Source organism: Odontesthes bonariensis, chromosome 22 (genome assembly GCF_027942865.1).
Source record: "Odontesthes bonariensis isolate fOdoBon6 chromosome 22, fOdoBon6.hap1, whole genome shotgun sequence".
Classification (NCBI taxonomy): Eukaryota; Metazoa; Chordata; class Actinopteri; order Atheriniformes; family Atherinopsidae; genus Odontesthes; species Odontesthes bonariensis.
This window is the reverse complement of record NC_134527.1, coordinates 16,350,586-16,375,177: the sequence shown is the minus strand read 5'-3', so window position 1 is coordinate 16,375,177 and position 24,592 is coordinate 16,350,586. Positions and strand designations below refer to the sequence as shown.

Below are 24,592 nucleotides of genomic sequence, written 5' to 3'. Positions count from 1 at the left end.
GGAGCCTCATTGAAAATCTCCTGACTTGTGTATCAAAGACAGGATGACATTTGCTTTGTTTTAGTGGAAATCTAATCAGCAACGAAGGGTGTGAACTCTTCTGTTATTGTTTGATGTTATTCTCGTAGTCAACTGCAGATACCATTTTCAAAACGACAAGAGAAGAAATATTGAATGTGCCTCGTATACCGTGATACTAATATGTGTCAGTGATAGTAAAGTCTGTGAATAAAAGGGGAGTTTCAGTTTTTACTGACAACCAATAGCATTTTAAAAAGTAGCAACTTCAGTGAACCCCCCAAGATTTGATTTCTCCTACTGCAAAATAAACCTGTCACGTGTCACCACCACTTCCTGGCTAATGACTCTGTAACGGCACCATTTATCCATTTAGCCTCATTGAGTTCTATGCAATGCTGCTCCCGCCAGGTTCTTTGCTCATTGGTAGATGCTCCAAGCACTTGACTGCAAGTGGGCCATTGGAGAGCTAGTGAGTTGCAAAACTGCCTGTGACTGCAGCTGATCCAGCTGATGTCAAAATCAATTGAAATAATTCATTTCTACATGCCAGGGCTATGAGTTACGATGAAGAGATAAAATTAATTTCTAACCTTCTAATACCCGTAGAAATATGTTCTTCATGTGATTATTTATATATTTTGTATCAACACAATGTATGTATACAAGGGTGCATGCTCAGCAAGGGGTGATTTGTCAAAACAAGTATATTGCTTTGTTTGTACTATGAGCTGGAAAATTTTAGCAGTTCAAGTCAAAAATTCAGGTTTGCACATTTCTTTGGATATGTCTATTTCCCTATTATTGTTATATAATCATTCTGAATGGGATACATAATAATTGAAGATATCTTGAAAACCTGTAATGCAGTTTGACTGTCAATTATACTAATGTTTTCTTGTGTGATGCATGCTCAAGGTAACCTGATAAAGGCAGATTCATTGAAATAGTCAAAACTTGATATCAAACACAGTAAAATCCAGCAGAAATGACTGAGGTGGTGGTCTGAAGAAATATGAGACTGTGATCATGCCATGCCTCACCAGGTTTGTTGTCAAATACCAACAGCCATCAGGGTTGCAGAAAGCGTTCCACCAACACAACAACAACAACCTTGCTATACGAAATTGGATTTTGTGAATTGTTGCTTGAAATAAAAAAAAAAGAAGAAAAAACTGAAGCATTCACCTCATGAGATTAATGTTATTATGCCATCTGGAGAGCTATTCAGTTTCATGAAAACACTAAATAAAGACACTAAGACCTTACATTCATAAGAAAAAGCATTAACTGTGTCCACACGTTATAGTAATTTAAAAAAATTAGAATTTGTCGTGTTTCAGTGCCATTTACAAGAACCTAACTTTCTGTTGAGTTTCTTTCAGAACCATGGACAGCGATCACCTACGTTTCACTCACTCGCATTTTGGATTGTATTAAAGAGTTTAACGGCGAGTCACTTTAAATTCAAATTAAATCCCAGTCAGTCATTTTGCATTTAAAGTACACCGTTTACACATTGAATGGCGTGACACTTTCCCCCCCAGCTTAGTGCTGTCTCACTTTTTTGCACATCCATTTTTTGCTTAATAAATGGCGTTGTTACGGTTTGCAGTATGATCTGGGGGCGATAGACAAAGGTTGAAAGAACTTACTCATTGCAAACAAAAGGCGTGACAAAGCCGGATATACATAAAACTTAAACTGGCAAAAACAAAATCAAAACGCTGACTAAACTTGACAGGACTAAAATGACCGGAATAGAAAAAAGAGACACTTGGAATAGAGCAAGAGATTGAAACGGCGAGGACCTGACAAGGACTGTGGGAAACCAAGGAGCTTAACGTAGTGGAGAACTGTTTAGTGAATAAGTACAGCTGAGACAATTGATGCAGGTGAGCACACATGAAGTCTGAGAAAACTAACTATCTGAAGAAACAAAACGGAACTGGTCAAAGGTAAGAACAACAAAGGCGAACCTCAAATGCTACTATAAAAGAAAACTAAAGACTGGACTAAAACAGACAGCAGATGAGTTATAGGTTATAAAACCTATAACTCATCACCATGAACAAAATGATCTAAAACAAAAACCAACTAAGAACAAGAACAGAGAGCAATCAAGGAGACAATGAACAAAAAGACAACACAAGACTAGAGAAATGCACAGAATAAATGCTAATAGACGTGTCCCACATGTTTTTGAGGGTAACTTTTATTCAGTTCTTATGCTCTACTTATTCATGGTTAAACTATGAAAAGTGTTTGAACGCCCTTGTTGCCAACATTTAGTTGATCAGTTGAGATTAGACACGACTTTTATTGTTATCAACCAGGGCCATTGCCATCGGCTTGATACGCTCGGACCCACCCCTTACTGTCTACCATGACCGTCCTCTACAATACGATACTGTATTCTTTGTACCTCCCCTTTCTCGCCCTCTGCCTGTGAATCCCAGCCTCCCTTCCTAGATATCCATCCCACACCTCTCCACCCGCAAAACGGCTCCTACAGTGAGGGGAAAAAAGGGAACAGAACTGTTTCAAACACGTCGACATAAATCTCACTTCAAGCGCTCCCTTTTCTCCTTGCCCTCCTGACGGATTTCATTACTTTAAACCTCTGCGCGCCAATGCCCGAGACCACGCAGAAACGAAGGATTTTTTTCTCTTGAGCATGAGAAGGATTGCCAAATCATCCGCAATCCAACATCACCGACTGAGCCACCAGCATGAACACTGGATACATATGCTCCAGCAGAAGTTGTTGGCTAGAGAACTAACAAACATTGGACCACAAATACAGCCAAGAGGGGGGAGTCAGTTTTAGGTAAGTACGGTTGTAGCCTACCGACTTGGAAATCTAAGATAATATGACGGTTATCATTAATGTACATTTATTTTCTGTCCATGGTTGACCACGAGGTTATGGTTGGGGAGGCAAGTCTACATTGTGGCACAATTGTGGTGATGCGCGGTCAGCATGTTACTAGAGTGGCCGGTGTTGTCCTTTCCAGGATAGAGTCAATTATTTTCTATTTCTCACGGTGAAGCTACCTTTAAATAATCGCCCTATAAGTCCCGTCAAGCGCCGCCCGGACTGAATGTCGACGAAGCGCTCGCGGGGTCGTCAGATTTACAGTCTCACAGTGTTATAAACCCTTCATCTCCAAACAATATTCAAATAGTCTCAGAATTCTGTGTACTGGATCGGATTGTTTCTGCATGTTGTGAGGCAGCGTCTGTCCGAGGTGATATTGCGAAACGCAGCGGACGCAAACGGGCATAAAACATTGAGAGAAAGAATGATCTCACAATTTGGGGTTTGCATATTACGCAGACCTGCCGCGGCTTTTGCCAACCGGAATTACAAAGGCAACATTCTGAGTAGGCTAAAGGTAATTTCAGCGGCCCTGCAGGATCACTGTGCAGTCGGCATCTACATTTCTATTGAAGCTAATTTCGTTTGCTCTCCAGTAGTGGTTTTAACATCCATATCGACCATTTCACTTCGGAAACTGCATTAACTTGAAGAGTGTCATCCCCGCGTTTATATGGAATCAGTGGCCGTGATACTGTTGTTGTTTTTATTGTTGTTTTGTGGATTCGATCTTATGGAAGACTTGCTGCCTTTAATTAGCTGATTATGTGTTTCTGTGCGCGTTCTGGCCTGTCCTGTATCAAGCTCTGAGCGCGTGAGAATGCGCGTACACGGAAGCAAGCACGTACATGCATGACTTGACGTGTAGGTGTGTGTGCGTGTATGTGACCAGTAAGGCAAAGTTGCCGTTCCCTCAAGTTACTGTGATTGCTGTTCCACTGGCTAACTGCGAGGGGAGCTCATGCACTTTTACACTAGGTGTCATGATGTGGCCACGGGCAAGATAACTGTGCATGATACTGATACCAACTATATGAAATTAGAGAAGCAGCTTCTGTTTGAAATTGGTTTTGAGGCATTCATTTGGTATCCCGTAACTGCCGATGCAGTTTGTTTGTCACTGTTGAAAATCGGGCTTAAGTAGAAATCCATGCAACATTAACTAATTAATCCTGTAGAAACGCAACTTCACAGTGTAACGCATTAGTTTTGGTTTTAATAACACTGTAGCCTACAGATCACAGTAATGGGTCATATACAATTCTAAAAGTTCCACAAAGCTTATGATTATCAGTATAGATTTCAACAGTTCAGTTTGGTTTGAAAAAAACAAAAGAAGAAAAAACAGCCTGTCCATTCAATCTTGTTTTACCCTCCTCTTTAAATGTGCACTGCAAGAAAATGTATTGACAGTGGAAATTGCAGTAGAAAACCTGCCTTATCCAGAATGCGTCATTCAATCTGGTGGCCTTTTCAATGGTGGAATGCTGGCAACATGTTATCATTTCCAAACGGAAAGCATTCTTAATCTACATCCAGCAGCAGCTTAAAGCTATATTTGTGTCATGGCTTTAGATGACCCAGTGTTGATCATGCGTCTAAGGTCTGAAAAGAGAATATGCAGAAGTAGAAGTCCTTTCACAGTATTTGGTAGTGGCTTTATGGAGGATTTTTTTCTCAAAGCATGTAACTGTGAATGACAAGACCAAGTAATAGACATAGTATGGACAAGATGGGAAATTGAGCAGAATTCATCTATTCATCCTTCACACAGTGTGTTTCTCTGTCACCTTTGTGTATAGATAAGGATGGTATCAGCAAACTTTGCAGTGGATAGAGAACAGTGCTTTTCTTATACGGGCAGAACTCACCAGCTCTCTCCCTCTCTGCCTCTCTGTATCTCTTTGTATTCTTGTGTTGGCATGGCATTGTTTTTTTTTTTTTGTGGGTGCTGGCTGCAGCTGTAGTGGCCAGAAGGCTGCCTCCCCAGAGGTATGGGAAAAAATCTGTTTTTATTAGAAACAAACAATTGGGACACATAATGACATATGACAAAATGTCTCAAATACTGACAAGTTCACTATATTTTGGAAAGGCAGCTGATTCACTTGACCTCTGCTGGAGACTATCTGACCTGTGTGATGTTGCTGGCAGTCGTGCAAGATCACATGGGTCAGAAAAGCCTTGTACGATGTGATGTTCAAAATAACAATTATCAGCCTATCGCTTCATATGAAAACAGGAAAAGGTTGGTAGGATGGTTACAAGTTATAAATGAAAAGCTTGTTCACTGTAATTTTTTTTCCAATAATAGTGTAATGACCAATTCCAAAAGTATATATTTTTTTGTTATTTATTGTGGACTTTAAAGAAAACTTATATATAAATATTTTGTGCGTAGTGATGCCCATCTGCTCAACCCTCTGTCGATTGTGCATGCAGCGAAACGTGGAAAACCAGCGATTACTGTTTGAGAAGACAACCTTGGATTTGTGAGGGCATAGGCCTGTGTGAGTGCTATGTGAAGCCAAAGTTTGTATGAAGCCTCAGGCAAGTTGAAAGCGGACCCAAAATCCCAACAACAGTGTCAATGTTATTTTCATCAACTATTTACAAATTCAGAACACACACGTCTTTGACTAAGTACTGCGGCTTATCTCTGGTCTCTTCCTATTTCCATTTTTCTTTAGTCACAGCATGAGGCCACAGTATGAATGTATTCGTAGAAATAAGTGTTTTATGATACATTCAAGATCTGAACTGCACATCAACACTTTACAAGCAAAGAGAAATATCAAAGTTATTGACAGACATGTATATCCTTCATTCGGGTTCTAAAAACAAATCCTGTTTTTTTTTTTTTACATGCAGTTTTGATTTTGCAACACGTCTGTTTTGTATTTTGAATGTTGCATTGGTCACAAAACAAAGAATGGCATGGCAAAATTTCAACTATGTTCTAAAAAAAGCTAACTTTTGATGTTAACTTTTAGAATTATTACATGAAGATAACATACTCTAACAGCCATGTGATTTAAGCATCTTTAATAACCATCTGGTAGTTGCCAGGTGGGAGATGCTGCATGGAAAAGTGATGCTAAATTGAGCCTCTACCACCCCGAACCAGCAGGCACTGCCAGGAAGCTAAGTTATTAGTCTTTAGAATATGATAATTCTCACAACATAGCAGTAACCACAGTATTTTATCTTGACTGACAGTGCCTTGGTCTTTGCTGGCTTGGAGACAGCACTAGTTGTAACCCTACTTGTATCTTTTGCCTAATGTTAGAGGGAACGTGATGTTTTGATTTGCAGAGGTCTGCACTGTTCGCCAATTATACACAGAACCTTTAACTTAATTTGTTTCACTGTTGCCTCCCTTGTTCCCTGCAGCAATATAATTTGATCTACTCTGGTCTAGAGGTTGTGCCTGAGGTACACAAAATACAGTCCTCTGTGTGGTAAAATATCTTTGGGCCCCAGTTTCTATGACGATAAAGTGCAGCTATGACTGGTAATTGGCTTTTTTGTGCAGGTTTTCTCTCTCTCTTGCATCTCTTTGGAAAATTTATGGGTAGTTGTTCGATTGTACAGCACTGTAAGTGCAATTCTGGGTCTATGAAATACTGTGTGGCTAAGGCCATACGCCAGTATGTTGTTGCATTTAACATGTTAACTGTGTGTGACAACAAAACGTCCACCACCAACATAATTTATAAAGTCATCAGCGTAAAACTTCCTCAGCGCTACATACCATGACATTCACCCCTCACAAGTAATTAAGGTGTTGTTAAAGTTGCATTATAAAATATTGTTATATTAACAGTGGATCAAATTACTTTGTACTTTATAACCTGGAAGGGGTGCTATGGTAATGAGCCACAGATAATTACCACCCAACTCTCTTTCCTCTGTGAAAGTCACTGCTTCCAGTTGAAGTTAGAAAAAAGGAATAAAAAAAGAAAAATTCATTCTTACTTAGAAGTCCTGAGCTGCAGATAAAGTTTAACTGCGAAACAAAATGTTGTAATTGGCAGCAAAAGAACTAGCTCTTTGTTTCACATGTTGGAGAAGAATTTAATCGTGACAGGTCACTGAAAGCAATTATGACAAACAAAATTAGTTGACCAATAAAAGCAGTCAGCAAATCTTTTATTTTGATACAACAGATCTAGCTAACTAACAGTTTCGCTGATGAAACTCATTCGCAAACTTTGTGTGACCGTCAGTGTAACAGGGAGCACTAACGTCATATTCGGCCAATTAAAAAATTAGAATCCAATTAGCCACATGTTGTTCTTCTGTACAAAAAAAAAAAACGGAATACAACTTACTTCCATAAGTCTTTCCGTATAAAAAGTTATATATTTTAAATTCATGGGAAGATGATCTGTTTGAAAAATTTTAATCAGGCTTTCTTGCAGTCGAGGTTTTAATCTTTTCCAGCCTTCCCTTTCGCTGACTAACAAGTGTGACACTCTCCCTACTGGAACGTTTTAGCTAACTGATTATTCCTCAAAAAGAGAGAAACCTTTTTTTAAAGCATTTCACATTGTCTGGGATTTATCATATGGTGGCTGGATGGAGATGAGACGCTGCTATTTTCAGTACATACACTATGTCCTGATTTAGAAAAATTAAACAGTGGAGCAGTCATTTTTCAGTGGGAGGGGAGTCAGAGACTGACCCATGGCCAATGTGATGCTGGTGAGTCAGTGTGCTGATGCCAGTGGCTCCCAGCATAAGTGACCTATATTACAGATCAGGGCAGCAACAATCTTTGTTGCAATAAATGACTGATCACATTCAAATTGGAGAGGAACAGTATTGCAGGTTGTAAGAAAAACTGCCACTTATGTGGCAAAGATCTTATAGGAATTCCCCATTAATCCAACAACTTTAGTTTTGTTATAATATTATGACCCAGATAGGATTGGATCAGCATCAACAATATTATTTTGTTTATTAGTGGTGACTTGTAGACTCACCTGTTATCTTTATGGTAAGACATGGTAACATATCGATTTCAACGTTCTGCCGCATGATGAAGTCAATTTTAGTTCCTGCACATTGCAAACTAGATATTTGAATGCATTGTTGAGATCACTGTAGAAATAGAAATAGAAATAGAAAAATACTTTATTCATACCCCAATGGGGGAAATTCAAAACGGATGTATGCAGCCCTTTTAGAGATTTATCTTTTTATGTAAGACTTTGCAATTATTTTTATACATTTCTTTCTATACAAGGACACTGTGATAAATGAACAATAAAATACAAAGAATACATCAACAGCACCTCAGAGTATTATGTGTTTATCTAAGTCTGTTGTATATAGAGTGACAAACTTTGTCTACTGTCTCATACAGAAAATCTGTGCCTATGTTTGATTTCACAGGTAATTTAAGTTGAATATGTTTTGACCAAAGTTTCATCATATCCCACATTTCAAGTTTTACATGAGTTAAAATCACTGATTTTGAGACATCAACGGTGCAGTACAGACAAACATTTGGTTGGATCTGTGAAAGGAATACTTAATCAAAGCAGCAATGTCTTTCCCCTTAAGAATAACCGCTAAAGCGAAATTAATGTGATTTGTAGCAAGTGCAGTTGATTAGCACTGCATTCTTTTACTTCAACAACTTTGGTGCTGTGAAAGCTGCTGTGCTTCAGACTCCAGAAGTAGCACACAAAATGACATGACGCAGCACCTACACAGAAGCGCTCACGTATAGATTTTTTTTCCCCTTTAATCTACCTGACCTTGCGTGTGGTTGTATCCATGTGTCTCTCTTGCACACTGAGCATCTTCTGAATGGCCCAGGCTGAAAATCTGCCACAACAGCAGACATGTATATTAATTAGAATTCTAAACATAGACCCCTCATGTTCACTAATGTCAGTCCTACATGTCCCAATGGCTGAACTAGCAGCATGTTTGCATTCTAAGTATAGGAGCATGGCTGCTTAAGCACCACATCCTGTCACATGCAGCTTGAAAAACATTGATTGACTAGAGATACATGCATATTTTTTATCATTGGCATTGGCCTCAGGGCTTTTTACTGTGTAGCTTCCTATCTTGAATAGAATTTTCTTTATTTTTTTTTTTATTTTGGCCTGATTAATGTCTGCTAATCAGTCAATCGTTATTTTTAATTTATGAATCAGGCAAGAAAAATTACTTCAATAAGGAATTGCTCTTTCAGTTGCTGTGGATCCACTGCTGTAGTTGGATTTTCATGACTACTTGTGTTTTAAAGGCAAATTCCAATGAGAAGGCTATAAAATTGTTCATGGTATTGCTGAATACAAACTAGATTTGCCTCAAGGTGAAGAATAAAGAATATGCTAATAGATTATATATATACAGTCATTTCAAAGGAATTTATATGTTGCTCTTATTACTTCTTCTCAAACTTGATCTTTATATTTTGATCAATGCTCTTTGAATTATGTTTATGATTATAGTTAGACCAACACGTATTGTATAAATTCATAAAACTACACATCAAAAAAGGCACAAATTTAAAAACAACAAACCAAAGTCAATCAATTTTGATGCTCAGTTTGAAATGTAGAAACTAGGAAGTAGATGGAGGCAGCCCATTATAAAGTTTATACATGCCTTTACGTCTGTAAACCTCTGCTCAAAGCAAATGTTCTAATTTCAAAGAAAGTATATATTTTTTGATCTAACATTCTCTAATGACTGGGGTATCAAAAGACTGTTATTTATACCCAACTATTGCTATATGTTTCTTGCCTGGCTCTTCACTATTTAGTCTCCAATAATGGCAAATAGGCCCATTAAGAATTTATCCATTTTTTAAAAATCACTATCATTGGCATTTTAAAAGCATTTCACAGATAAAACTGAGTAAATTTGCATTAAACAGTAAAAAAGAAAAGAAAACATTTACTAAAATGGCACACTCCCCAATCCCATAAGAAATGAAGCGAGAAGGCAGATGTTGGACTGAGAGATACTGTCGTAGATAGAGCTTTTTCGTAGTCGGCTCAGTTAATCAAAAAGATTTCATTGTAATAACCAAACTGTAAAATAAATTAATGTAATCAATACTTCCATTCCTCAATAAAGGAAGATTGCTGCTCCATTTGGAGACACAGTAGGGAACGTTTTCTTGAAAATTGTCAATTTCATCTGAGGGCATATACCAAAGATATTATTTTCACCCATAATGCAAACCGGCATTTTGGTTTTTTTGTAGTGCTAAATGCTTAATCCAAAACAGCAGTCACTGTATGTTAGGTCAACTGTCAGCATCGTCTCAAGAGAAGAGGATAAAGCATTATCTTTTTAAAGATAAAAAGGGGACTATGGGAAAGGAACTTTTTTCTTTAAACATTTTGCAGCTGTTCAGAGTAGTTTCTTAACACTTTTATCTTTAATTTTCAGTGTTTGTTTTGACCATGAAAGTCCTTAATCTTAAAGTCAAAGGTTTATGTTCTGGGATGACCACAGTCCTTTTCACTGTCATATTCCCCAGATCCACTGCATAGGTTTTTCACATGGCATAAAATCGATAGCAATGAAGAGGGTCAGAGCTTGAAAGGGAGGCATCCTTTAAAATGTCAGTGTACATTTAGGCTACACGTACAATGCACTATTGTAGCTGCTTTTGCAACAGGCATCATTTTGCACAATTAATGCTACTAAACAATTTAAGATCAACCAATGATCCCAGGCCAACCTCTTCAAGATCTCTGAAACATATCACTCATCTTATCTCCTCTTTTAGCGATTCATGCTGTCATGTTCATTGACAGTAGCTCTCATGGGCTGCCAAAAGGAACTGAACAAAAGCTTTCAAGGTTGACTTAATGTTTAATGTATCATCCCTTTAAATGGCTAAGTGTCTAACTTAAGCATAAACATAATATTAATATTAATGGTATACAAAAAAGTGATGCCGTGATGTCAGAGCGTGTTGTGCCAGTGACGACACACAAGATTTCCTTTGGTGACTGTGTTCTGAAGCGCCAGTAGCAACAGTATTACATGCGTACTCCAGGTACTCCAATGTCATCCTCAAATTTTTACCTGTGAACAGACAACAAGGTCTTTATAATGCAGATTAATGAAAGGTTGTGGCATATTTTGGAACCAGATTTGGACAGTTGTTTCCTTGCTTGCATTGTCTTGCTGTTTATGTTACTGTTTGGTGACATATAACCACAAAGTGTACTTGGTTAGGTATAAGCAACATGATATTATGGCAAAGTTGAGGTACTATCATTTTTTGTTTAGGTTTAGAAAACTGACCACTTGTTTCGAATTAGAAAATAATACTTGTTAGGGTTAGGACAAGTGGTGGCTAAGTTTAAAATGCACCATGGCCCAACTGTTATTGTGTTGCGTAATAACGCAAAATTACCCTGTTTGATTGCGTTTACCTGATGTCTTAAATCCTGACCAAACAGCTATATATGATGCTTGGCCTCCTAAAAGCTGACGCAATTTAGAGAATTTTAAATAAGAAAAAAAAAAAAGGAAATAAGCAATATCATCTCAAAAAAAACAAAAACATTCCTAATGAAGAACAGTCTGTCACACATGGTTGTACTCAATTCACATCACGTTTGTTTCCACAAAGGCTACTGGGGTCATTAATAAACAATGACAGTGGGTTGCCACTTGGCAACCTATCACGATTGCTTTGCGGAGGCAAGAGACCCATTCAGCTGTTTTTTTTGTTTTTTTTCCCTTTTCTTAAACCAGTCACTGTCACTTACATTGCACTTGTGTAACGCCCAGTGCTGAGGGGACGTTTGCACTGCTTGCTCAGACAGGTTATAACCCTGTCAGAGATTAAAGGGAAAAATTGTGCTTTCTGTATGGCAGCTTACCTGTGTTTGCTTGGGAATTTAGTACGGTATAGTTTGGTACACTGCGAGCTGATGCCATTGTGCTGTGGCTGCAGGTGCCTTATGTAAGTCCAGTGCTGAGCGTCCCACTTCAAAGGAGAGACGAATGGAGGGTGAATAAAAGCTCCAAGTCACTCGATTGGCCCTGAATTGCCTGAACTTAACTGCAATATCAGCACTGCAAAAAAAGTGGCTGGCGTGGTCAACTTTTTTTCGCAGTTTAACTTGCTCAGCCCCTCACATTGACACCAGGGCCAGGTGGATAGGGAGGAAGTGGAGGGAGAGGAGACAGTGTGCTCGATTTATCAGTAATTATGGAGTGCTATTTTCTCTGTCTCCCATCTATGTCTGCCCTGGGAAGCAGTAGCCATTCTTTAATCTTGACACCCAGTGATCATGTAACGCAAGAAAGTGCCTATTAGAGGTGGAGAGAAATTGGAAGGGGCCTCTCTCTTGATCCTCTTTTAGGGGAGTTGGGGTGACAGAAAGACGGAGTATGGGGATACGTGAGCAAGGGGTTGACGTGAGATGGAGACCGAGGGGGTGATGACAATTACAGAACTGGTTTTCAAAACTCCAGAGGCTTTGTACTGAAAAAGGTTAAGGGGAAAACTCAAAGCATTTTTTTCTCAAATATAAAAAAAAAGAGACAGTCTTGCCGAAGGACATTGAATAATGTGATTTTTGAGATTAACTAAAAACAAGTGTAATAATGTGAAATTCAGTTGTAAAGCAGACCTTTATGCCGTTCCCTCTGGGCTTGCATTGCAAGTCAAACACAATCAGGAGAATGTAGAGGGTAATTACACTTCGCTTGGGGATGATAGTGCATCAGATCATGTACATCAGATCATGGAAAGCAAAAACAAAATCTTCATTTTAATACCTTTTTAATATTATGACAGCAAACACAGACTAAACCAGTTCATAAGACAAAGTCTGTTCTTTAGATATCAATTTAATTTGCTTTAAAATGTTTTTGGATCGCGGTAATTGAAACTATTCACAAATCTTTTCTGAAACACTTGAATGGACTTGCCTCCCTCTGTCAAAATGCAGAGGCAATGGAGATACACATTGACTGAGTCTCTTAACATGAATAATTTGTTTCCTCAATTGAGTGCAGTGCTGCCTGTGCAGTGCCAGTTTGGCACCTCACTCCATTAACACGCCTCTGCTCCTTTTGGAGAAACATGAAATCACCAAGTGCCAAGATTATTTTGATCAGCCTTAAATGGTTTTCTTTAGAATAAAGAGAGCAGAGTGAGACATGCAGTATAATAGCATAAGTGTATGAACTATGAATAATCACAAAATCACAGATTAGCACACAGTGGGCCCATTTGTTACGCAGGGACGCAATTTTAGTACAAAACCTCGACAAAAAGCGACAAGCGTGCCTGAGCCAGACAGGGAAATGATTCGTGTTTCACTCAGATTGGTGTTTGAATCAAACTGCTGACAGTGTGCTGACTGGAAGAAGAAACATGGTGTGCACTGTAAATACAGAGGTATCTCATGCATGATTTAATCAGCCACTGTAGACAGTGTGAACATGTTCAACTGCGTACAATTAATTGATTATATAGATGTAATGCTATAATCATATGAAAATTCAGCATTTCTGTGAGTTTAAAAATGATTTTATCTGTGTCACGTTTAATATGCTGCATGGTTGTTGGTCAGTTGGTGCGGCACAGTAAGAAGATGCAAGCTTTTTTTTTTTTTTTAAGATTCAGTCTTATGTAGTGTTGGGAATTCTTTCGTGACATTCAAGATGATTACCTAAAGTGATGAATGGATAGTCATTATGGGATTTCAAATGCAATAATGAGAAACTGTACATTCATTAGACTTTTTCCAAATGTCCTTACAAAGTCTAAATGATCCCACAAGTGATGTTAGAATTGTTATGCAAAATACGGCATATTGTCAGTTTTTGTTTTCATTGATTCCACTTGTTTGTTTTCTGAATCGCTGCTCACTCAACCAAGGAAGTACATGTGCCACCTGCGTGCTTTGTCTGGTAAATAAAAAGGCATTGATTGAATCTTACAGGACAAGTATCAGTTCACACACGTGATAAAAAAGCACATCATCCCACAAGACTTCAGTGTTGCCTTGCTGATGGAGCTGGTTGTAATGATGGAGAGGCCAGTCCAGGTGAGGCTGGCCTGCTGAGCATAATCCTCCGTGGTGCTTTTGTACACTCAGCACACCAGCACAACGTCAATGTAGGGCAGGGGAAGAAGCAGTGGGGCACGTTCATAGTGTTGAGCAAACAAGGAAAAAAAAACTGCAGTGGTAGTAGCCTTTGGCTGGCTTACAGAACACTTTTCCTCATTGCATTTGAATACATATAAAAAATAAGATAGTGACCTCATCATTGTGTCATGGCATCATTGTGCTTAGACATAAGTTCACACAATGTGCTTTTACTTTGATGCTCTGTTCCAACATTCTTTTGTTGAAATGGTTCATCATAGAAGTCTTTTATCACTGTAATTGAGCTTAGCGCAAGTTTAATAAAGGGGACTACTTCATTTTTAATTCCTTTACCTCTAGGCTACTCTTGCTTTCATTACTCCTTCCAAGCCACACCTCTTGCCTGCCATCCTCTCACTTCCATCCCCTACCATTATCAATTTAAAATTCAAAAGGCAACCTTGTCTTAGTTTATCATCCAATTAAATACTGTAGGCCTAAGAATCAGTCCTTCTCTTTTACCCATATAAAAGCTAATCACCAATCAGTGCTCTCTTGATTAACCTGCTCCATTTTCCCACCAGACTCAATTTATGTCCACACGTTTATTCGTTTTGGTTGAATTGTTCACAAAGCATTCACTGAGGCGAGACTACCTATCACGTGAAATTGTACAATTTGACCTATCCAGGGAAACTTTTTGCTTTTCTACGGGACAAGTGTTTTAAATGTACCTTTTTAGTTTAATAATGTGTCTATCCTATACCAGCTTAGTGTCTTTCTCCAAACCCACTGAGTGGAAGTAGAGTTTTAATAGTGAAATATTTGTCAAACATTTTTTTACATAAAGACGTATTTGCAGTGGATTGATTTCAGTCTTTCGAAGTGAAATTTTCAGAAATCTCTTTACATATTTTCACACATTCTCTTTTCAGTTGTGAGTTCTGTATTTTTCCACAATGTGCTGCTTGAGAAAATTAACATCAAATGCTCCCCCATTTCAGTGATACTATACAGTACAACATTAGCATATTATCCAGTTTGGAAAATACAGCAACTGCTAACATGGTTTCCAAAAGAAGGCTGACATTACATTTATATTTGTGTGAAAAATAAACCCGATGGAAACACTATCACATTTTATGTTGAGATACATGTAGAGGACAGTACAGTTGAATGAGATATTTTTCAACAGCAAAACATCCTAAAGTCCTAGAATTAGAGCGAGCAATAAGAGCGTGAACTCTAAACTTGATGCTCCTTGGTTGTTGATGCTTATTTCCAATGCATGCTGTCATTCTTATCATCAGAAACTAAGTGTTGACCTAGTTAAAATTCCTCTTTAGGTGCTTCATCTCCCCTCTATGTACCACATCTGCCATTACAACTCTTTTCGCCAAAATCTCTTCTGTCTTTTGAGCAACATTTCATTTTAATGATGTGGCAGAGTCATTTTCATTTTTCATTTCATTTTATGGCAGTATCACAAAGTTTTATCCCCATTGTGATTTCTTCAAGGATTTCTACACAAGAAACGACTGTGTGAGAGTAAAAGTCAAAGTTCTTCTAAGCTTAAAGAAACCACTTTGAAAACAGAATTTTCAATCATCAAGGATTCACAGTGTTTATAATTAATTCTAGTCACTACATTAGTTCATATTAAAAGTCTTTTTTTGGCCATGATATTTTTGAATAGAGGTATATTTTTCACGCATACACGTTTGCATTTCTTGTCCACCCACTTCAATAATGTCAGTGGCAAATCCGCAGTTAACTTCATACCATAACTACTGAGCTATCTTTTTTTTCTTGTTATTGCTTTTAAGAGTATTAGTCGGGTCTTGATCTGTGTAAAGATTCAAATTTTTTTAAAACACGTATTATACTCTTTCAAATTCTACATATGATAGCCCTATTTGAATTAATGCTTGAGGCACACCAAGTGCTTTATACCATAGAAAGGGAGGATTGCCTTTACCCAAACCACCTCATTAAAATTTAAATTGTAAAGAGGCATTTGATGTCTTTTTTGAATACAAACATTTGCAGAAGACCTTCGAAAATCACCCCTGTTCCTCTGTGGCTTATAGCGAGAGTTTGGAAGAATTGGTTTGTAAATTATTCAGCAACTAAGGGAAAGCTGTTATTGGCTATCTTGCATTGGTGCATATAACAACAGATGACTTGAATTTGTGTATAAAGGGGAATATTTTACAAGACTTATAACAAAGTTGGCCTCTGTCTTGAGGCAGGGAGAAAGAAAAGAAAAACATGTAGAGCAAGACACTCATAAGGCCAGCCTTATGGTGAAAGCTACAGCATAAAAAGAGGACAGATGAAAGGAGAAATGCAGCGACAGTGGAAGAATTTCAAAGGCAAGAGGTCAAGAGCACTCTATTTTCAAACTTAACATAGGGAATAGGAACATGTTGGCTGTAGTAACCCATATCAAGGGCATGGTTTTGCAAATGATAACCTCCCAAGAAGAGCAGACAATATATAGTACAGAAAAGAAAGAGCTTTTCTCAGCAAAAAGCTCACTTCTTTTAGTTTTTTCAGGCCTAAAAAATATTTGCTCAGTAAGCCTTTGTGCATGTGGTTCTATATACATGACGATCTACCATAACGCAATCCTCATTTTAGGAATTTAAAACACAAAAAATTCATGGCATTGCAACAATCATCAATAAAACTCACCCCCGATCTAGAGAAGCTACTGTATCCATGTTTTAAATCAAAGTTGTACAGAAATGTAATAATTTTCCTGATTTGTATTTTCAATTTGATAGTGACAACTTCTGGAGGTACATTCAAATACTTCCAAACTATTTAATGTATTTTTTTTACTGCAGAGTAAAAATACTTATAGTGCTGAATTGTATAGTATCTCAGTTTACTTTTGGATGATAAAAAGCCTTTAACTGTAGTATATAGTGTTTACATATAACATGTTAATAGATTAATACATTTCATTTGATACAGAGTAAGTTCATTATGCGAAGGATGATGAGCTGGGCACTGAACAAAGCAGCCTTAGAATTGTGGTGTCTTGTACAGTGCAGCATAAATGTGATGCAGAACAGCTTAGCTTTGCAATGCTTAATCTGCATTGAATTGAGATGGGAGGACTTCCTTTTTTTTTTTAAATTTCTACCATCTGCTGCGTGTCTCTGCAGATTTTTGCTGATTTATGGAACACACTGAGTCTGTGCTTGCTCCTCTTCTTTCCCTTCAGTTCACAAATGTAGGACTTTGAATTAGGAACAATAGGATCACTGACCATCGCATTAACACCTCATTCCTTATGTTGCACGAGAGCCCGTCGGTTGGTCAGAGGGAGCTCTTGCCAAATTTGCGTAATGATCAGTTCATCAAAGGAAGAATTAGAAAGTGAGCATTTAATTGAGATGAAAATGAGGTCAGTATTTTCAGAGATGGCATTGCATCAGAGTGCACAGAGCTAATGGGGATCGCAAGAGCAAACAAAAATAACCCACTGCAGATGGAGAAAAAAGAGAAAAAAATCTCTTCACATAATGCCAGTGGTCCAATCTCTTGAGAGGACAGCAGCTGTTATGTGTTTCTGTCAGAGAGAGCTATCCTTAAAAATGTGAAAAAGTGGAAGTCGGTTCTAAAAGGTTCGGTGAAACGGCATTAACTCTCAGAAATTTGCTTGCAAAAACATTTTTTTCCTTTGGCTTATAGTCACCTGTCAGTAGGAAATGACAGCTGTTCAAAGTGCCAGATGGGTGGGATGAGTTTGAGAGAAACATACTGTGCTGTTCAGGCTTCATCATGTGCAAACACTGAAGAAATCCAGCATGAGAATAAATAAGTAGCATGTGTTTTCCCAGCAGAGACTTCACACACTGAAACAGGATAAGGAAATCACACCCTCACCTTGATGAGATGATATATTTCTTGCATATGTCTTTCTAAAATAACATGCAGTTATGCAAACCAATTGCAAGGCCCACAGTTGCCTCGCAACACTTCTTCACACCCTGGCTCATGGTACTGATAGTGTGATTTGAATAAAATGTTACAGGCAATTATGACAGATCAGTCACAGAACAGAGAAACAAGGACGGAGAATATGGTGTTTAATTCTGCTGGTAAATACAGTGAAATGATATATCAATGGGGTCGGAGGTGATCTTCATTGCAGATTCTTTAATTTGTTTAAATGTCAATGAAAAAGAAAAGTGTGCATTACCTAACAAAGTTTCGCATGCACTCTCCAGGATATATGACATATTTAGAGGGTTTATTGTCCACGCTTCTCTGTAGTGTAGACCTTTTGGGTCTTGTCAGTGGAAACCATACAATACAGTGTGTAACATCTCTTGACATTTACATGCATGAGCGAAGAAGAGTTGCAGTGCTAACGGTGTCATTTATGCTTCCCCTGAAGTTCTATTATAGCTTTGATTCATGTCACGGGCTCCTCTGGGTGCATTTTCAGTGTGACCAGCTAAGAGAATGAAATTCATTCTGCCACTTTTGCCTCTAATCATTCATTGTTTCTGTGAGATGTTGGAACAAGAGGTAGAATGTGAAATCTGTACAAAGTTGGAGGATGGTGGCCTTATTTTGTTTTCCCCTCTTAATTCTCTTGAAAGAAAGGTGAGAGACAACATATTCAAAACAAAGACTTTGCCCAGCGAGGTAAATCGAAGGAAAGCAGTTGGTGGTTTCTCATCAATAAAACCACAGAGTAATTAGACAAAGCACTTGAAAGCCAATTTGCATGTTGACAAATGATCAATCTTCATCTGTTACGCAGTCACAGTAGCCAACAGCAGCAGTGGTGGATGTGATGACAAATGGTTGGGCTGTGATACCTCGCATCTCATTGTTCTTGGTGAAAGGCTGTGATGCTGGCTGAAGAAGTCCTGTTTTTCCAATCAGCTCAAAGCGCCTTCTCTTGGAATGAGATGAGCACAAGCTCTTTTTAACTTTATGTGTTTAAGAGACATTGAGTGTTCTGCTGATAATCATTTTAGTGTTACCACTGACAATGTTAGTGTAATGGTGAGGTCTAAATATATTAAGATAACAAACTGCAAGGAAAAAATATGCCTGTATCACAATGTTACATATCCTTTGCTGCAAAAACCCTCATGATGCAGATTAAATCCATTTTTATTTCATGCTAAATTGAATTGCTCTCGGTTAGCTCGTGTGCTTAGACTCACACTGAGTCACACTGACACACACGCACACAAAACCTTGGACCTGAACTATCAAGTCTTTGCTCTCATGCTAACTCTGTCATAAAGCAAACTAATTAATAAGGTTTCAGAGACGATCCCTGTTTAGAATCATCCCATAAACCTCCTCCGCATTGCTTCTGTCCAACTGGGCAGCTATCAAATCAGCCGCAGAGAACACTCCTTGCACCACTTCACATGACAGATGCAACCGACTCCCATCTGCCGCTCCTCTCCCTGCGTCGCATTGATCCTTCCACTCCAAGAATAGATTTGAACACAATAATTCAGCAGCCAGGTAAATTGGAATAACTCTGACCATTAGTGAATTAGTTTGGTCTTTAAAATCAGCCATTGATCCTCGAGCTGAGCTGATTGGTTGCTGACCAACCAGAGAATTTAATTATCAAACAGAGTGTTGCTTGCTCAGCCATGTTTTCTGAAGGTCAGGGTGCCACTGCAGTCTTTTTTTAAAGAAATGACACGACCAAGGCGAGAGATTTGGTTGGGGGAAGAATCCACTGCAAATGAAGTTAGCCACGGCCAGCCATCCTATTCCTCTGTTGGTTTCCAGCAATTGCAAGTGGCAGACCATTACCACGCCTTTCTAGACATGACTGTGAGCTGAGCAATAATAATTCTCTGAATTCAGATGACAGTGGCTTGGCATATTTAGATGCAGCCCTGCTCTCTCCTCATTCTGTCATTCCACTGCATGAATCCTTCATGTAGCTAAACCTTTGGTCCCCTCTGGGTCATATTAATATGAAGTATGTTAAAATAACCCAGAGGAGTACAAAAATTAATTTTGAGGCTGCCAACCATCCATAACGTTACGTCAAAGGTTTTGCTTCACTACGTTTATTGTACCAGTGTTGCTGGGAAATAAATTCGCTCTGTGGCAGCGGTGCTGATAACAGTTCAGCAAAAACTCTATCTGCTCATATCCATTCAGTTCCTTTGACAAAAAATATAGATTATAAATAATGGATATTGGTGACCAGGTGTCATGTATGAACAATGGACAGACAGCATAGAAATATAAAGAATATCCCAAATCCCTTAAGTCTACCTGTCTCCTTGTAAAAGGCTTTCACTCCTTCCTGAACCCCTGCCTCCCTGGGATTTAGAATACAAATAAGGAGAACAAGCCTCTCCATTCTTATGAACTTTATAGAATAAAGAGGGACACTTAGGCCCCTACACAGGGGAAGGAGGAATTGATTGGCAAAGCAAGTGACAGGACCAGAATTGAGATTGAATCCCCTTGAAAGAACCAGAATGGAGGAGGAGTTGCAGCATGAATAAGGCTGTTTAAAAAGAGGATAGAGAAAACAAGCCTCCCTTGTCCTGTCTGGTGATTTCCTGAAGCAGACATCCTCCCCTTTTTATCCCGCTTATTCAAGGGTAAGCATGATCCTCTCTCTGCCTCTTCCTCTCTCTGTATTACTAATTCACTCAGAAAATAACAGTTATGCACAAATAGCACACACACAGACAACCTAGACGTATCACCAAACAAATGTGTAAAATGCTTGTGAGAGTTAGGATTGATGTGCGTTGTGATCTCATGCTTCACCTTGGCACAATCACATTAGGATAGAAAATGAATTTGAAAATCTGCCATGAGGCTGATGAGTGGAGTGGGGACCACAACATTTGGTTTATTAGCCGTTGTTTTGCAAAAAGCATTCCAATGTCATTTGCTAAAGTTCTTGGATTAGAACTGATAGACTGCACCAGCCCTGGATACCATTAATGTAAGTACAGAATTACATTGAGCATTTGTTGTATTGGGTTTTGTGTGGGATGATTGTTGTCTTTTATGATTAAATGTGTTGTTTTTATGAGGAAAGACTCATAGGGGATAGTATTGGTTGTTTGCTCACAGGGGGAATGATGAATCACTTTTGTCAGTCCTTTCACTTTTGTTGAAATAAGTGAGAAGCAGGGCGCTGGTATGTCTTTAATTCTGCATGCCAATCTCTGGATGAGACATTGCTTGTGGCTCTTTGGTTCATCTGTTCTCAAAACATAAAGAAAACAGTTATATTTGAGATTTGGTATATTCAACACCCTTTTGTAAACTCTCTGTAAACATAGTTAAAGGGATAGTTTGCCTCTTTTGACTTGAAGCTGTATGACATCCCATACTACCCCCTGCTGCGTCCTGTGAGCCGAGTTCCAGCCTTGTTTTGGTGTTAACGAAGGTAGTCTGGCTAGTTGGCTGGGGGCAAAAAGATAAAGCATTTTGTTTCTCAAAACAATATGTGTTCAAAATAGTACTACGTTTGCATCATAAAATTGTTGTCCAGGAAAAAGTCAGACCTCACAATCGCTTGCTCACAATTGAGTGCTGCCCCCTGCCGACAGCTGCGCCTGTTTCATGGTGTTTACTGCTCGGAGGCAGGGGACAGCTCGGTCTGCACTTAGGTCTGCACGGTCTACACCTTGAAACAGGCGCGGCTCTCAGCATCACGCAGTGATACGAAGGGAGAGAAAATAGCGCCAATCGATTGTGAGGTCTGACTTTTACTATGGAGCTAAATCAGTTTCAATATTCACAAATGCGCAAGACGATTTACTAATGAGCAGGACGATTCACAAATGCGCAAGACAAGATTCACAAATGCACATGACGATTTAGAAATGCGCAGGAGAAGATTGACAAATGTATTTCGGATGCACACACAAATATAACTTGATTTACAAACTGCTTCTGGTCTGTGGACTTCGCTGCATTTGTGTGTGGATTTTGAGACTCCCCTGACTTACGTCAACCCACAAATGTCTTTTTTTTTAACACAGAATGATCTGCAACCAATCAGATATCTTCCTGGTTTCAGCCAATCATAAGAACACACCCCTCGTGGGAGACGCATTTGTGAACCGTCTTCCGCATTTGTGAATCTTGTCCTGCGCATTTGTGAATATTGAAACTGATTTAGCTCCAAATTCTCCTGGACAACGATTTTGTGATGCAAATGTATTACTCTTTTGAACGCATATTGTTTTGAGAAGCAAAACGCTTTATTTTTTTGCCCCCAGTCAACTAACCGGACTACCTTCGTCAACACCAAAACAAGGCTGGGACTCGGCTCACAAGACACAATGGGGGGTAAGTCAATGTTGATGCACGATATTGCTAGTATGGGACGTCATGCAGCTTCATGTCAAAAGAGGTGAACTATCCCTTTAAGTACTGCTGTAACATATGTTCCCCAAGTCAGCATTATTTGAAAAAAAGCCTTATCCAAATGTCAAAGAAAGTCACTTCAATCAAACGTCTGTGATGTCAAACAAAATTATGTTGGTGGTTTGTCGGTTTAAGAATATTCTTTTAATATGTAAATTGTGCCATGACATAATCAGCTTTTCTTTCAAAGCGTCAGAACTGAAATGATTAAGAGATTTTTAGGAGCTTTTATTTTGACCAAGTTTGGGAGTTAATCTCCTCAGCAGCAGTGAGGAACTTGATGTTCACGACCCTCGTCAAATTTTTAAACCACCTCTGTATTTCTCTGCCAAATTATTTGGCTCGCCCTGTGATGCTATTGAACGCTTTCCTATATTAAGCAGTTCTTGTAAGACCCATAAAAGCTGTTAAACAAAAGCACTATCTTGTCCTTTGCTAAATTAGCAGTATCCACCCTTACTGGCCAATCTAGAATACTGAGAATTTCCTTCCTCAATGATTCAGCATCACATGTAAGTGGACATTTAAGTATTCTAATAATCTTACAAGAGACTTTTATTTACTTTTTGTTTTTTTATGGTAAATGCTTGCAACTATTCTCTGCTGCTTCTTTATTTTAACTGAAAGAGCATCTTTGAGCAAACTACATCTTTTAAAGGGAATGGAAGGAGTGTATTTTATTTCTAGCTGTGCTGCTGGTTCATTGCACCACATGGATCCTTACACCAAAATAGTCCATCATCCCACTCGTTATGGACAGTGCTTTTCACCAGAGTGCATTGATTCAAAGATGTGGGAGCCGTCAAATTTCAAAGACTGCATGAAGTGCATTCATTTTGATCAATTCGTCAGCCTAATGACATATTTCCTGAGCACAAAAAAAGCTTTCTTCACATTTTCAACCTCAGAAATTGTTTTCTTCATAACAACTTTTCCTATTATCAAGACAAACGGCATCTTGTAATTCAAAGAAAAGATCTCCAATAAAGTAAATATTACTTTGTACATGCAGTTTGAGTGGTCACAATGATTCTCAACTGTGAAAAATTCCTCTGTTTGGACAACCAGAATGTTATTTATCTAGCTAAAAAGTTTGGTTTATGGTGTGATGGTACTCACATAGCAGGCAAGCGGAAAATCTGCCATATGTGATCACTGTGGCAGTACATCATCAACATACGAAGTAGAATCTTGGCTCACAGAAACAATTATAAAATATTTATTCTCATCATGTGGCCACATAAATGTAAACTTTCTCATTGTGGGAGGTTTGAGAGATTCAGATAGCAATCATGCCTTGGGTGGTAGCAATGACTAAAACTCCTGGTCAACTGCGTAGGTGAATTTCATGGTATTGGAAGAATCAAGAGCGCATATGACTTGTGTTAGTGAGAAGGCAGTATGTTATGGTGAAGGGAAGACCAGAGTTAATCAAAATGCAATTAAAAAGGAACATTTTCAAAACAAACATGACATAAATCACGTGTGAAAGAGTTTTATACTCTTCATCATATGCCTAGATTGTAGGTCTTCAGTGCTTCTTGGAAGTACTGATTTGGCAAGTAATATAGAATCCATTTTTGCTCAAACTCCCATCTGAATGTAAAATAATTCAGTTATACTCCAACCTGTTCTCATTCCCAAGATGTCAATTACTCCAGTGTTGTTGAAGCCTCTGGCATCTTTGAGGAATGCATAGGGTGTCGTTTGGAGTTCACAGTCACAGAAATACTGGATGCTGACAGCCGACAGATAATGGCGAAGAAAAACTCTGCACGTGTTTCCCCAAAGTTTTGAATTCTGTAATGGAGGGCTACCATCTGTGTTGTTTTGTGATGAGAACCAAACTTGTTTCACAATTTGGATTTCCTTACCCAATCATCAGGAAATGTATCAAAGTCTATCTTCATGTGCAACAGTTACTCTACAGACGCCAAACTACCAAGCTATCTTTTGCCATAAGTTTCAGCAAATAATAATATCAAAGGCTTTTGTCAATTTTGGTCGTATTGATGTTGGGTAGACCAGTAGATATTCAAAAGATCCTGATTAATCCTGGTCCTATGGAATGTTTGTGAGGCAGTTTTGAATAATAAGATTCTGAACTAATTGCAGCAATATTGAGAAACCAACACACAATTCTAACAAGGATGTGACAAAGAAAAAGAAAATACCAAGAAGGATT

The 24,592-nt window shown here is 38.5% G+C and overlaps 1 protein-coding gene across 2 annotated transcripts in view; it reads left to right on the top strand.

The window, feature by feature from the left end:
• The first annotated feature begins 2,443 nt into the window (after window positions 1-2,443).
• brinp1 (bone morphogenetic protein/retinoic acid inducible neural-specific 1) overlaps window positions 2,444-24,592 on the top strand; it is a 110,950-nt gene continuing 88,801 nt past the window's right edge. The window contains exon 1 of one of the 2 annotated variants that reach the window (XM_075455998.1): window positions 2,444-2,848. The gene's annotated coding sequence lies outside the window, so the exon portion shown is untranslated. Of the gene's footprint in view, window positions 2,849-20,879; window positions 20,972-24,592 lie in introns of those variants that run through there. The other variant, XM_075455999.1, reaches the window with a different exon arrangement.